This window comes from Daucus carota, chromosome 2, assembly GCF_001625215.2.
Source record: "Daucus carota subsp. sativus chromosome 2, DH1 v3.0, whole genome shotgun sequence".
In the NCBI taxonomy this organism is placed as follows: Eukaryota; Viridiplantae; Streptophyta; class Magnoliopsida; order Apiales; family Apiaceae; genus Daucus; species Daucus carota.
Genome location: NC_030382.2, coordinates 2,150,065 through 2,164,001, shown reverse-complemented (window position 1 = coordinate 2,164,001; position 13,937 = coordinate 2,150,065). Strand labels below are relative to the sequence as shown.

Genomic DNA, 13,937 nt, shown 5'->3' with positions numbered 1-13,937 from the left:
GACACATAGTTTAAGCATCCATAGTTGTTTATCGCTTTAATTATCTCGTTGTGTGGTGCATTATTTTAAATAAATCTTAAGGGCAAAACCCACTCACAAGATAAGGGAAGGGATTTCATCACTCTTTCCTTGGCCCACAACGACCTAATTTCTTCATTTGCATTTACCTAGCCTTTAATAAAATTGAATTAGACATTAGCCCCTAGGTTTCGCGCTCAATTAGGAAGGTACCTAAAAGACGAGGTAATCTTTAATTATTCCGACTTTTCGGTGTCTAAGGAAAAGCGAAAGCTTACCTGGCCGATTAAGGTTTGGTGTCTAAGCGCGGAGATTGGCCTCTTGGCAATGCCTGCTCCAAACTGGCCAAACCGGTCCAAATAATTTTGGATTTATCGAGTTTTTGGTGGTCCTTAACGTTAGGAGCAAGGTCTAGTTCTTTTTTATTAGGGAACCCTAGAATTCAGTTTTTTTTCGCTTTTACACCCTTTATTTTGTTTGTTTTACATTCTCGCACTTATTTGCTACGTGTTTACTATCTTGTGTATGCGAACTACTTGGGTTAGGAACGAATCGTCTCGATTAATTAGGCCGATCATCGAAATTCCTTCTTCGTCCTCTTCGGACTCCGAACCCATAGAAGCTAGCGAACCGATAGTAAACATGGCGTTGTCTCTTAAAGACCGCTGTTACCCGTCCCGTTCTGCTCAACCATCATGTATCACCCTTCCTCCCGTTAATGGGAATAATTTCGAAATTAAGGCACATCACATTAGCATGTTGCCTAAGTTTTTAGGGAGTGAAGGTGAGGATCCCTATCTTTTTATTCAAGAATTTGAGGAGGTTTGCGGTTTGCAAAAACTCCAACAATTGAGCGAAGACTCCATTCGGCTTAGACTAATCAACTTTGCTTTAAAAGAAAATGCTAAAAAATGGTTGTATAGTCTTCCCGTCAATTCTATTTCCACTTGGGAGGGGTTTGTGGTAATGTTTCTTAAAAAGTATTTTCCAAACCATAAAACGACTCGAATTACAAATGAAATAAATCAATTCCATCAAAGGGAAAATGAGTCTTTTTGGAAATTCTTTGATCGTTTCCAAAATCTTTTATCACAATGCCCCCACCATGGAATAGAGAAATGGAGACTTTGTAAGATTGTGTACGAGGCCTTAGATAGTCAAACAACCGCTTTGTTAGAATCTATGTGCCAAGGCAAATTCATGGAGAAAGATGAGGACCAAGGGTGAGAATTTTTCGAGGATTTAGCCGAGAAAACAATGTTATGGGAGTCTACTAGGGAACCCAAAAAGTCGATCGAGGCGTCTAGCTCTAGGGGTTTGCACTCGATAGGAAACAATGTGGCAACCGATGCCAAATTAGCAACCCTTACTAAGAGACTCGAGGCTTTAGAGTCTCATAGTGGCCCTTCATCTTTGCCTATGTTCCCGAACTATAATGCTACCCATCCCGAGATCCAACAATCTCACGATTTTGAGCAAGTTAACGCAATGTTTCAACCTAAGCCTAGAAATGACCCGTTTGCACCAACTTACAACCCCGGGTGGAAGAATCACCCGAATTTCTCGTGGAACCAAAGTCAAAACTTTCAAACTCCACAACCCAATTTCCAAAGGCCCAATCGTAACTCTTTTCCTAATTTTCAAAACCCGAGTCAAGATCCGTTAAATCCTCCCGGGTTTAATGATTCGGATAAGAGACTCAATTCCTTAGAAAAGAGCATAGAGGCCTTAGTGAAATCGCAAACTAATTTGACTCAATCCCAACAAACCTTCATGCAAACTTTAACCCAAGATAGGCAACTTTTGCATTCTAATGTGCAAGCCGTTTCTAAGTTAGAGTCCCAATTGAGTCAATTAGCGAGCACGTTGTGTGAACGAGAAAAGAACAAATTCCCTAGCCAACCGGAGCCGAATCCAAAATTTCCACTTAATCAAAGACCACCGGATAATGTGCATTCGGTCATTTCTCTTAGGTCGGGTAAACAATTTGATACCCACGTTGGTGAGAACCTTGGTAAGAAAGGGGATTCGACTTCTAATCCAAGTCCACCCCGCACTACCATTAATCATGACAAACCCGAGTGCTCAAAAGCCCGTGAGGAGTCGAGTGACCCAAACCCGGAACCCGAGTTGCAAAGTGAAGTAGTCTATAAACCAAGAGTCCCTTACCCTCAAAGACTTATTTCACCGAAGCAATCGGCTCAAATGGAGAAGATTTTGGAAGTGTTTAAGCAAGTCAAGGTCAACATACCCCTTTTAGATGCAATTCAACAAATTCCTTCCTATGCTAAGTGTCTTAAGGAGCTATGTACCCATAAGAGGACCAACCATGTTCCTAAGAAAGCTTTCCTTACGTCTCACATAAGTTCGATTCTCTCAAACCAAATTCCCGTGAAATACAAGGACCCCGGGTGTCCTACAATTTCATGTGTTATAGGAGAAACTTTTGTGGATAAGGCGTTACTTGATTTAGGGGCTAGTGTTAATCTCCTTCCATATTCTGTCTACTAAGCCTTAGGTTTAGGGGAGCTCCGACAAACCAATGTCACACTTCAATTAGCCGACCGATCCGTGAAAATTCCTAAGGGAATGATCGAAGATGTGCTAATTAAAGTAGGTGACTTTGTTTTTCCCGTAGATTTTGTCGTCCTAGAGACCGAGCTGGTTAGGAACCCAAAGAATCAAATTCCCATCATCCTAGGACGACCCTTTTTAGCTACATCCAACGCTTTGATTAATTGTAGGAATGGCTTAATGAAGCTAACATTTGGCAACATGACAATCGACCTCAACATCTTTCATGTAGGGAAACAATCCGATGATTTCTATGATCAACCTTTGGACGTTAATCTAATTGATGAAATAGTTGATCAAGATCTGATGAATCCTAAAGATGCCCTTGAATTTTGCTTAAAACATTTTGGAGAGGATTGGGATGTTTCCGACTACACACATGAGGTCAACCAAATGTTAGAATCCACCATTCCGACAACGAGTCAAGAGCGTGATGTTGAACCCGAGCATTTGCCTTTACCTAAGAAAACCGTTGAGTCACAACCGTCGGAGTTAGAACTCAAACCTCTTCCCGACACTCTTAAGTATGCTTTTCTAGGTCCTAACGAGTCATATCCCGTTATCATTGCCTCTAATTTGACTACGTCACAAGAGGAAGAACTTTTAGGAATCCTTAGAAAGCATAAGGGAGCGATAGGGTGGAGCATCTCGGACATTAAAGGAATTAGCCCGGCGATTGTCCAACATAGAATTCATTTGGTAGAAGATGCAAAGCCCGTGAGAGAACCTCAAAGGAGGTTGAATCCTCCCATGATGGAGGTAGTTCAGAAAGAAATTCTTAAGTGCTTAGACAATGGGATCATTTATCCCATTTCCGATAGTATGTGGGTGAGTCCCGTCCATGTAGTGCCTAAGAAGTCGGGCATTACTTTGGTGACGAATGAGAACAACGAGCAAGTTCCAACACGTGTCCAATCCGGTTGGAGAATGTGCATAGATTTTAGGAAGCTCAATGCCGTCACTAGGAAAGATCATTTTCCTTTGCCTTTTATCGATCAAATGCTAGAGAGGTTAGCGGGTCATGCCTTTTATTGCTTCTTAGATGGTTACTCGGGATATTTTCAAATCCCGATTGCTCCCGAAGACCAAGAAAAGACCACCTTCACTTGCCCTTTTGGAACCTTCGCGTATAGACGTTTACCTTTCGGCCTAACCACGGGCCCATCCACGTTCCAAAGGTGCATGACTAGCATCTTCTCGGAAATGATAGGTGACTTTCTAGAAGTCTTCATAGATGACTTTTCCATCTTTGGACCATCTTTTCACCAATGCCTTAACAATCTAGATCGCGTGTTGAAAAGATGTGAGGAAACGGATCTAGTGTTAAATTGGGAGAAGTGTCATTTCATGGTTAAGGAGGGAATCGTTTTAGGGCATAAAATTTCTGAAAAAGGGATCGAAGTAGACAAGGCTAAGGTCGACCTAATAGCTAATCTCCCACCTCCCAAGTCCGTTAAGGAAATTCGTTCTTTCCTTGGACATGCGGGATTTTATCGTAGATTCATCCAAGATTTTAGCAAAAAGGCCCGACCTTTGACCAACCTTCTAGCTAAGGATGTCAAATTCGAGTTCACAAGCGAGTGTGTTCATTCTTTCGAAGACCTTAACAGAGAATTGACTTCAGCCCCGATCATGAAGTCTCCCGATTGGAGTCAACCTTTTGAGCTTATGTGTGACGCATCTGATTATGCCATAGGAGCGGTTTTAGGACAATGAATAAATAAGAGGCCACATGTCATTTATTACGCTAGTAAGACCTTAAATGATGCCCAACTCAATTACTCTACCACCGAGAAAGAGCTTCTAGCCGTAGTCTTTGCCTTAGAAAAATTTCGCTCTTATCTTATCGGGTCCAAAATCATTGTTTACACGGACCATGCCGCTCTTAAGTATCTTTTCTCTAAAAAAGACTCAAAATCCCGCTTAATTAGATGGGTTTTGTTGCTCCAAGAGTTTGACTTAGAGATTAGGGATAAGAAAGGTTGTGAGAATGTTGTTGCCGATCATCTCTCTCGATTAGTGGTTGAATCCACTAACGACTTGCCCTTAAGCGAGTCATTTCCCGACGAACACCTTCTCTCGATTTCCACTCTCCCTTGGTTCGCCGACATAGTCAATTACTTAGCAACCGGTGACATTCCCTCGACATGGTCCAAAAATGACAAAGCTAAGTTCTTTTCTCAAGTGAAACATTTCTTTTGGGACGACCCGTATCTCTTTAAGCATTGTCCCGATCAAATCATTAGGAGGTGTGTCCCAAATAGTGAGTTTCATAGCATCCTCTCCTTTTGTCACGATCAAGCATGTGGAGGTCATTTTAATGCGAAGAAGACCGCCGCTAAAATCCTCCAATGCGGTTTTTATTGGCCTAGTTTGTTTAAGGATGCCGCCGAGTATTGTTCCGCATGTAGTAGGTGCCAACATCTAGGAAGAATCACTAGGAGGAATATGATGCCTATGAGCCCAATCCTTGTTATAGAGCTCTTTGATGTGTGGGGCATAGATTTCATGGGCCCATTCCCTAGTTCGTTTGGCCACCTTTACATCCTTCTAGCGGTAGATTACGTTTCTAAGTGGGTAGAAGCCATTCCGACCCGGTCCAATGACAACAAGGTTGTCCTTAGATTCCTTAAAGAGAATATCTTTTCTCGATTTGGAACGCCTAGGGCTATCATTAGTGACCAAGGGACGCATTTTAAGAATCGTCAATTCGAGTCTCTTCTTAAGAAGTACTCCATCACTCATAGGCTTGCTACCCCTTATCATCCTCAAACTAGTGGCCAAGTAGAGGTCTCAAACCGGCAAATTAAGCAAATCTTAGAAAAGACGGTCAACTCGAATAGGAAGGATTGGTCAACCAAGTTGATAGATGCCTTATGGGCATATCGGACCGCCTTTAAGACCGTCTTAGGAATGTCTCCTTATAGACTCGTGTTTGGTAAAGCTTGTTATTTGCCGGTTGAGCTAGAACATAGGGCCATGTGGGCCATTAGAGAATTGAACTTCGACTTACCCACCGCCAGTAGTCATCGGAAGTTACAATTGACCGAGTTAGATGAACTTAGGAACGATGCCTACGAAAATGCCAAAATTTACAAAGAGAGAACCAAGGCCTTCCATGATAAAACTATTTGGAGAAAATCCTTTTCTCCCGGCCAAAAAGTTCTTCTCTACAACTCTAGGCTTCATTTGTTTCCCGGAAAGTTGCGTTCTAGATGGAACGGTCCTTACATTGTTCAAGTTGTTTTTCCTCATGGTGCTGTTGAAATTCAGGATCCTAAAAATGGTAATGTTTTTAAAGTTAATGGTCAACGTCTTAAACCATTTTTAGAATTGCCTGTTGATTCGGAGGAAGAGGTCATCCACCTCATCGACCCTTGATCATGTAAGTTACTTCAGTAGTAAATAAAAATCCCTTCATCTCCTATTCAGGTATTTTTCCTCTTTACTCTCTCATTTCAATTCTCTCTTTTGCATACATTGAGGACAATGCATGATTTAGGTAGTGTAATTCTTAATAAATGAAAATCCCTAACAAATGAAAAAATTAGAAAATCCAAAAATAGAGATCTTTTAACTAAGTTGTCCTTCCCTCACTCGAACTTTAGGTGTAGTTGGTGTTTAGCATGTTTTCGAAAAGTATATATATGTAGTGTCTTTTAGATAATTTGAACGTAGTTGAGTAAGGTTGTCTTTTTGAGACTTGTATCGACCGATTTGTACTCTAAATTCCAAGATGGCACACATTTTGCACAAGACCTTTGATGGAGAGATTGTCTAGTGATATTATTCGATACCTGAGAGAGAACCCACATGTTGAAACAGTGTCGAATCGAACCTTTGCGAATAAAAAAAATAAAAAAAAAAGAGATAGAAAAAAAAAGAAGAGAAGGAATAACTACTTCAATACCCATTGTTCTTTATAGATAAAATCTTTAGATAAATGGGCAAAAGTAGATTGACTAGTCTCGTTTTGTGGCCTTTGTTACTCGAGCAATTAAGTCCGTAGGGGGATTTCAAAACCTAGTGCCCTAAAACCGTTTGGTTTGGGAGTCACTGACCTAAAGCTCGCTACATGGGTAACATTGTTAGCCTAAGAAAACGGACAAAATAAAGTCAATGCAAAAAAAAAAAGAAAAAAAAAGAAAAGAAAGAGAAAAAGAATAAGAGTTTGTGAAGTTTGGCTAGATATTTGTTTCGATAGAGATTGGGTCAGTTCAAAATTGGTTGAAAAAGAGAAAATGTTCTTAGACGATTAGGATCCATCAAAGGCCCTAAATTCATTACACTCCTTGGATTTCTAGTAAATTTTTGAGTCGATTTCAAGTAGATTAGAGACAACTGTATGTATTATTAGTAAAAGAGTCTTTGAGTCGTATTTTCCTTAAAAATGCTTTTTGTTAACACCGGTGAAATTAGAGTAGAGTCGAGTAGACACTTGCTAGAAGGTCTCGAAGATTTTATGGGTATATCTTCTGTAAACCCTTAGGAGACAACACTCCTATTGTAGAGATCGTCTACGAGTTTAACGGGTTGGTGAAACTAAAATCACCCGTCACGCCTACGAAAAGGAGCCTAGGAATCGCATTTAGTTTTCTTAGTTTATTTTCTTTTCTTTTGATTTTTACTCGAGGACGAGCAAAAGATAGGTATGGGGAAGTTTGATTAGTCCATATTTTTGCATATTTAAGTGCCTATTTTTTGTTTATTTTCGTAGTATTAATCGCTTATTTATTTTATTTCAGGAAATTGTAGATAAATAAAGAAAGAAGAGAAAATGCAAGAAAAAGAAGAAAAGGAAAAGAAAAGAAGAAAAAGAAAAAGGGTTGGCAAGTAAAGGACACATGGATGGCCACAATTCTCCCAACACTCAAGGCAGATGGTCAAGATTGAGCCACCCTACCCCTAAACCCTAATTCTTTAGTTATAAATACCCCCATTCTCTTTACTTGTAAAAGAACCTAGCTACCTACCCACCTTTTCTACCTAGTCATTTCCATAGTTAGTATCTTAGATAGATTTACATTTTGCTAGCCCAATTTCCTTTCCAAGCTTGTATACACTTTTTAATTTATATGCAAATCTCTTTTAGCTTAATCTTGTATTGTCTTTTTAATGTTCTCCAAGTTGAATGATTCTCTTAAGTACCACCACATGCTTTTAAGCTTTTGGGAAATGAAGAATCATTGAGCTTGTGATTAGTGTAGATCTCTTATTTAGATTTAATTTTTGGAAGAAGCTTAAAATTCTAGCACAAAATTAATTTGTGTTAGGGTTTAATTCTAAAACCCCAAATTCATCACATTACTAGCTTCATTAATCTAAGTGCAAGTGTTAAAATCAAAAATCAACTCCCTCGTTTCGTTTATTTCACTAAACGATCTGATTTTCTTGATTAATATATACAAATCCCTTCCCCTGTTCTTTTTTTTATTAAACAACCCATCTCCCCTGTTTCTTTTTACTGCTCTGTTTTCTTGTTACTGAGTCAAGGCTGAGTCACACTAGTCGCTGCTGAGTCACGATGTTTGTTCGATTCTGGCTTGCAAATTTGATTAGTGTACTGAGTTGTTAGTTTGTCTGTTAGTTTAATTTCATGGTTTCTGTTTTTATGCCTGCTAGTTACCGAGTTTATTCTGTGTATTGCTTTGAGTCGAACGAGTTGCTGGGTTTGTTGTTTGCTCTGTAAATCGAGTCATTGAGTTGTTGATAACCGAGTCGCCATTTGTTGGAGTCCTGTTGTCTGTCCATGAACCTGCGTTCGTTTTCCGAGTTTTAGTCATCCATCTGGGTTCGTAATTCGCTTTGTTTTGAACTGTATTTGTGCTTTGTTTGCTCGAGTTTTCGTCGAGTTTGAATATCGAGTTGTAGAGTCGAGTTTCTGCGTTTTTGATTCTGTTTTACGGCCGAGTTCGAGTTACTGAGTCTGCTTCTCGAGTTCTTGAGTTTACTGAGTCATTGTGCGAGTTGGGGGTGTTCGTTTGGCTAAATTTGTGTTGAAATCTGGGCGTGTTTCTTTATTCTGTCTGTTGTGTATCGACTGAGTTTTAGTCTTGTGTTTCGTCCGAGTCAAGCTGTTTCCGAGTCTGTGTTGATGGGCTCGTTTCGTTTTGTTTATTTGAGTGAGTCAAAGTATAAATCGAGTACTGATTTGCTAAGTTTTGCCGAGTTTTTGTCTGAACTTGAGTCGTTGAGTTGTTCTGTTTACGGAGTCTAGTTCAGTGATTTCGTTTATACATTTGGTTTTTACAATATCAAGTCTTGCTAATTAATCCACCTATTTTTGTTTGGCACATTATTAATTTAGTTTAAATACTGTTCTGCCAAGTTGGTTTTTGGTTAGATTGATTCTTGTCGCTTTGGTTAGTTCGATTCTCACATTTAATTTTATAAGAATAAAAATTAGTAAATATAAGTGTTGCTTGACCATAGTTTTGGTGATTTAAATTGGTTTGGCTAGTCAAGGATGCGAGTATGCCATGCCAGATTTGTCTTAATTAATTTTACTTTCGAATTCATTTGCGTTAAATAATTTCTTAAACATTTCACAAATTAGATTTAGTTTTTAAAACTAATTTCCAAAATCTATTGTTCTAATTCGCCTAGGTTAAAAATTAAGGTTTCGAATATAATTTTAATCTCTGTGGACGAATCATAAATATTAAAACGGTGATCGTGCGCTTGCGATTTTAAAATCATATTTTCTAGCACATCATGTGGTATTTGTCTTTCTTTCCATTTACTTTCGCACATCATAACTGCTTAAACTCTCGATACAAGCTTTTAAAAAGGGGATAAACTTTTTTAAAACTATATTATTATTTTTAAATTGGCTATTAAGCTATTCAACCCACCCCCCCCCCCCTTCTAGCTTAATCATCCCCTATATCGGGACCTAACAATTGGTATCAGAGCAGTTACTTTTATACGTGCTATTTGATATAAAAGCACTCCCAAAAGTAGATCCGATATGGCTTATATCAATGTCATCGGTTGTAGTGAAGGTCTCTCAAATTCTAGACCTCCTTTATTTGATGGTACCAACTTTGCCACCTGGAAAACACAATTTTGCATATATGCTAGAAGTCAAGGTGTCAAAGTTTGGATGGCCATAGAAGATGGTATAATTATTCCGACGAAAATAGTCGATGATATTACTATTGAAAAGAAAGTAAGTGAATATACGCACGATGAAGAAGATCGTATGAATATCGCCGCTAAAGCGGAAATGGTTCTCACAAGTGCACTTGCAGAAAAAGAATACAAAGAGTAAACAACTGCAAGTCCGCACAAGAAATGTGGAACAAATTAGTAGTTACCTATGAAGGAACTACTGATATTAAAGATTCTCGAATGGATACATTAATCCAAGAATACGAGAACTTTAAACTCCAAGATGGAGAAAATATCATCGATATGGAAACGAGATTTACTCGCATAATCAATGAATTAGATCAACTCGGAAAGAACTATACTCAAAACGAGAAAAATCGTAGAGTTCTTAAATCATTGCCTCCGAGTTGGAAAGTTAAAGTTACTACAATCAAAGAGATGCATAATCTCAATGATTACCACATCGATAACTTATTCGGAAATCTTCGTGCATACGAAGAAGATAATATTCCGGATCTTGTCATTCCTAAAGTGGAAGACAAAAAGAAAAATATGGCACTAAAATCCATATTAATCGATGAGGATGAAAACGACGAAGATTTAAACGAAGAAATCAAAAATCTCGATGAAAGCGAAATAGCGCTTCTTACGAGACAACTTCGTCGTGTGATTCAAAGCAAAGCTCAAAGATACGGAAAAGGCTTCCTTAAATCAAATAATCAACAAAGAGTTTTTAACTCTAATGGAAGGCCAAATTACTCTCAAAATTATACTACAAACTATAAGAGTAATTATCCGTCTACGGGCTATAATAAGGGCAAGATCAATCAAAGCCCTAATGGCTATAATAATGCCAACAATAATAATAATACTTACACTCCTCCAAAACCAAAGGAACAAACTCCGGAGGAAACACAAGATGTGTGTTTTGAGTGTAAGCTACCCGGTCACTTTAAACGAGAATGTCCTAAACTTTCTAAAGGACGAACTCTCGTGGCCGAAAATGGATGGGATTTGAGTGAAGACGAAGAGTCATCAGAAGCAAATGAAGAAGTGGTTAATCTTTGCTTAAATGCTCTCGAGGAAGAAGCTTCATCAACGGATGTCTCCACTTCAAATCAAGAGGTAAGTAGTTCTCCTATGCTTTTACATAATCAAGAACTTTTTAGTCTTTCAAATTTGAATTTAGTAGATATGTGTAAAAGTGATTTGATTGAACTATTATTGGAATTGAGTAGACAAAATAATGATGTTAGTCAACGATTCCTTACTATGTGGTCCGAGAAAGAAAAGATTGATGATTTATATAAAGCTCAAATAAAAGAGTTATCTCGGATCATGGAATCAAACCTCAAATACGAGGAAGAAATCTCATCTCTTTGTGAACAAAATGATCTATTAAAAAATGAGATTAATAAGAACAAGGATGATGTGATTAAACTGGAAATCGAAAACACATCCTTGGTCTTACATAATGAAGTATTGGAAAACGAGAAGCTACAAATAAATGAGAATTCTCAAAAGCTTCATGTTGACTTACTAAACTTGAAAATTCAAAATGAGTCATTAACTCATGAGAAGTCAACTTCGTCTTTCCAACACAATCTCGAAAATGTTCATGCCTTGAAAGAAAAAGACGAAAAATTCGAGTTTGAAACTCAAAGGCTTAAAGATGAACATTCTAAGATCTTAGCTCAAGTTTTAAATCAAGAAAAGATTTTAAACGAAAAGATTAAAGTCTTGAGCAAAGAAAAAGAAGATCTTGAGATTACAATTCAAAAGTTCACAAAAGGAAATGAGATGTTGGATAGGATGGTACATTCAAAAATATCCTATAATCATGAAGGATTAGGATATGATAAAAATGTTCAACCAAAGAAGTTTGTACAAAATAAGCAAACTACTTTTGTTCCCGCTACACCAAAATACAAATGTTCTTATTGCAACAAGAATGGGCATACCGTTCAATATTGCAAAATAAAGAATGGTGAGATTAAGGGGAAGCACATATGGGTTAGAAAAGGAACTAAACCATATGTGAAGGTTGAACATGTACCAACCAAAAATGTTTCATCTACTCAAAAGCAACCAAGGTTTGGTTATGATCAAAAATCTATTGCTTACCAAAATAGAAACTCAAAGCATAATGCTCGACAAATTGGTCAATCATCTAGAAGTCATTATACTCCTAGTCAACAATTCTATCATCAAAATGCTATGTATTATCGGAATGATAGAAATAACATGTATCGAGGTGGAAACTCACAAAGATATAATTTCTCGAAAAACACTCGATATGTTGATAACAATATGTATGCTAGGAATAATGCATCTAGAAACTCTTATATGTCAACTTATGCTTATTCCATGCCTAGTTTCTATCATGCTAATCCAAATGCTTTTTATGATACACTAACCCGAGGACCATCAAGACAAAAGGGTACCAACAAATTTAATTGATTTGTTTTGTAGGTGTGCCTTGTTGCTAAACAAGAAATGTGGTACCTTGATAGTGGATGTTCGAGACATATGACCGGTAATAAGTCACTTTTGAACGATATTAAAAAGGTTACCACAGGAAGCGTTACTTTTGGAGATAGCAGCAAGGGTACTATCATTGGCATTGGAAATATTGGAAATGATCACTTCAAGATCGCTAATGTACAACTAGTTACGGGACTTAAGTACAATCTTCTATCCATTAGTCAATTATGTGACAATGGATTCAAGGTGATTTTCTATCCTACTCATTGTTCTATTTTAAATAAGGATGGAAAATTGGTACTTACTTGTCCTTGTAGCTAAAATGTGTACACATGCGATATTAGTAAACATAAAAATATATGTCTAATCTCTACTCAAGATGACCCTTGGTTATGGCATCGAAGATTAGGACATGCTAACATGAAGTTGATCAAAAATATATCGACAAATGATCATGTTAGAGGTATACCGAAATTGAACTTTCAAAAAGATCATATTTATGAAGCTTGTGAGATTGGAAAACAAATACGTACCACTCACAAAGCAAAATTCATGGTATCTACCTCTAGACCTCTCGAGCTATAACATATGGACTTAGTTGGTCCGGTTCCGGTCCAAAGTCTCGGAGGGTGTTCTTATACTATGGTAGTTGTTGATGATTATTCACGCTTCACTTGGACAGAATTTCTTAAATCAAAAAGTGATGCATTTGAATCTTTCTCTTCTCTATGTAAGAAGATTCAAAATCAACAAAATAATACCATTGTGTATATAAGAACTGATCATGGCAAAGAATTTGAAAATTCTAGCTTTACTACTTTTTGTGAGGAGAATGGAATCACTCACAATTTTTCTGCCCCATATACTCCTCAATCAAATGGAGTGGTAGAAAGAAAAAATAGAACTTTGCAAGAAATGGCAAGTACTATGCTAAATGAATATCGGCGACCAAAATATTTTTGGGCCGAAGCTATGTCAACTGCTTGTCATATTCTAAATAGAGTCTTTTTAAGACCTATAACTCAAAAGACTCCATACGAGCTTTATTATGGAAAAACTCCTAAATTGAGTTACTTTAGAGTATTCGGTAGTAAATGCTTTATCTTAAACTCTAAAGATTATCTTACAAAGTTTGATCCTAAATCAAGTGAAGGAATATTCCTTGGTTATTCAAACAATAGTAAAGCATACCGAGTATTCAATCTTAAAACTCTTGTGGTGGAAGAATCAATGAATGTTGCTTTTGATGAATCAAAACCACCCTCGAAGTATATTGATCTTGTTGATAAAGAAGATGGTCAACAAGACAATGTTGAAAATGTTATTCGACAATTTGAAAATATGGATATGGGTATTTCCCCTCCTAATAATCCATTAGAATTGTTAGAAACCGAAGATGAACTACCTAAAGAAGTCCCTGTTATTCGAAGTCATCCTTTGGACAATGTCTTAGGGGACTTAACTAAAGGAGTTCAAACTCGGTCACAAGTTCAAAATGTTGTGAATCATCTGAGTTTTCTTTCACAAATTGAACCTAAAACTGCTAAAGAAGCTTTGCTTGACGAGGATTGGATATCCTCAATGCAAGATGAATTGACACAATTCACTCGCAACAAAGTTTGGGAACTTGTTCCACAACCCGAAAACACTTCCATAATTGGAACGAAATGGGTGTTTAGAAATAAACTTGATGAAAATGGAACGGTAGTTCGAAATAAAGCAAGATTAGTTGCTCAAGGATACACTCA

General features: G+C 37.6%; 1 pseudogene; it reads left to right on the top strand.

Annotated features, from left to right (window-relative positions):
• Positions 1 to 660: 660 nt before the first annotated feature.
• LOC135150105 (uncharacterized) lies at positions 661 to 6,000 on the top strand (annotated as a pseudogene).
• The last annotated feature ends 7,937 nt before the right edge of the window (positions 6,001 to 13,937 follow it).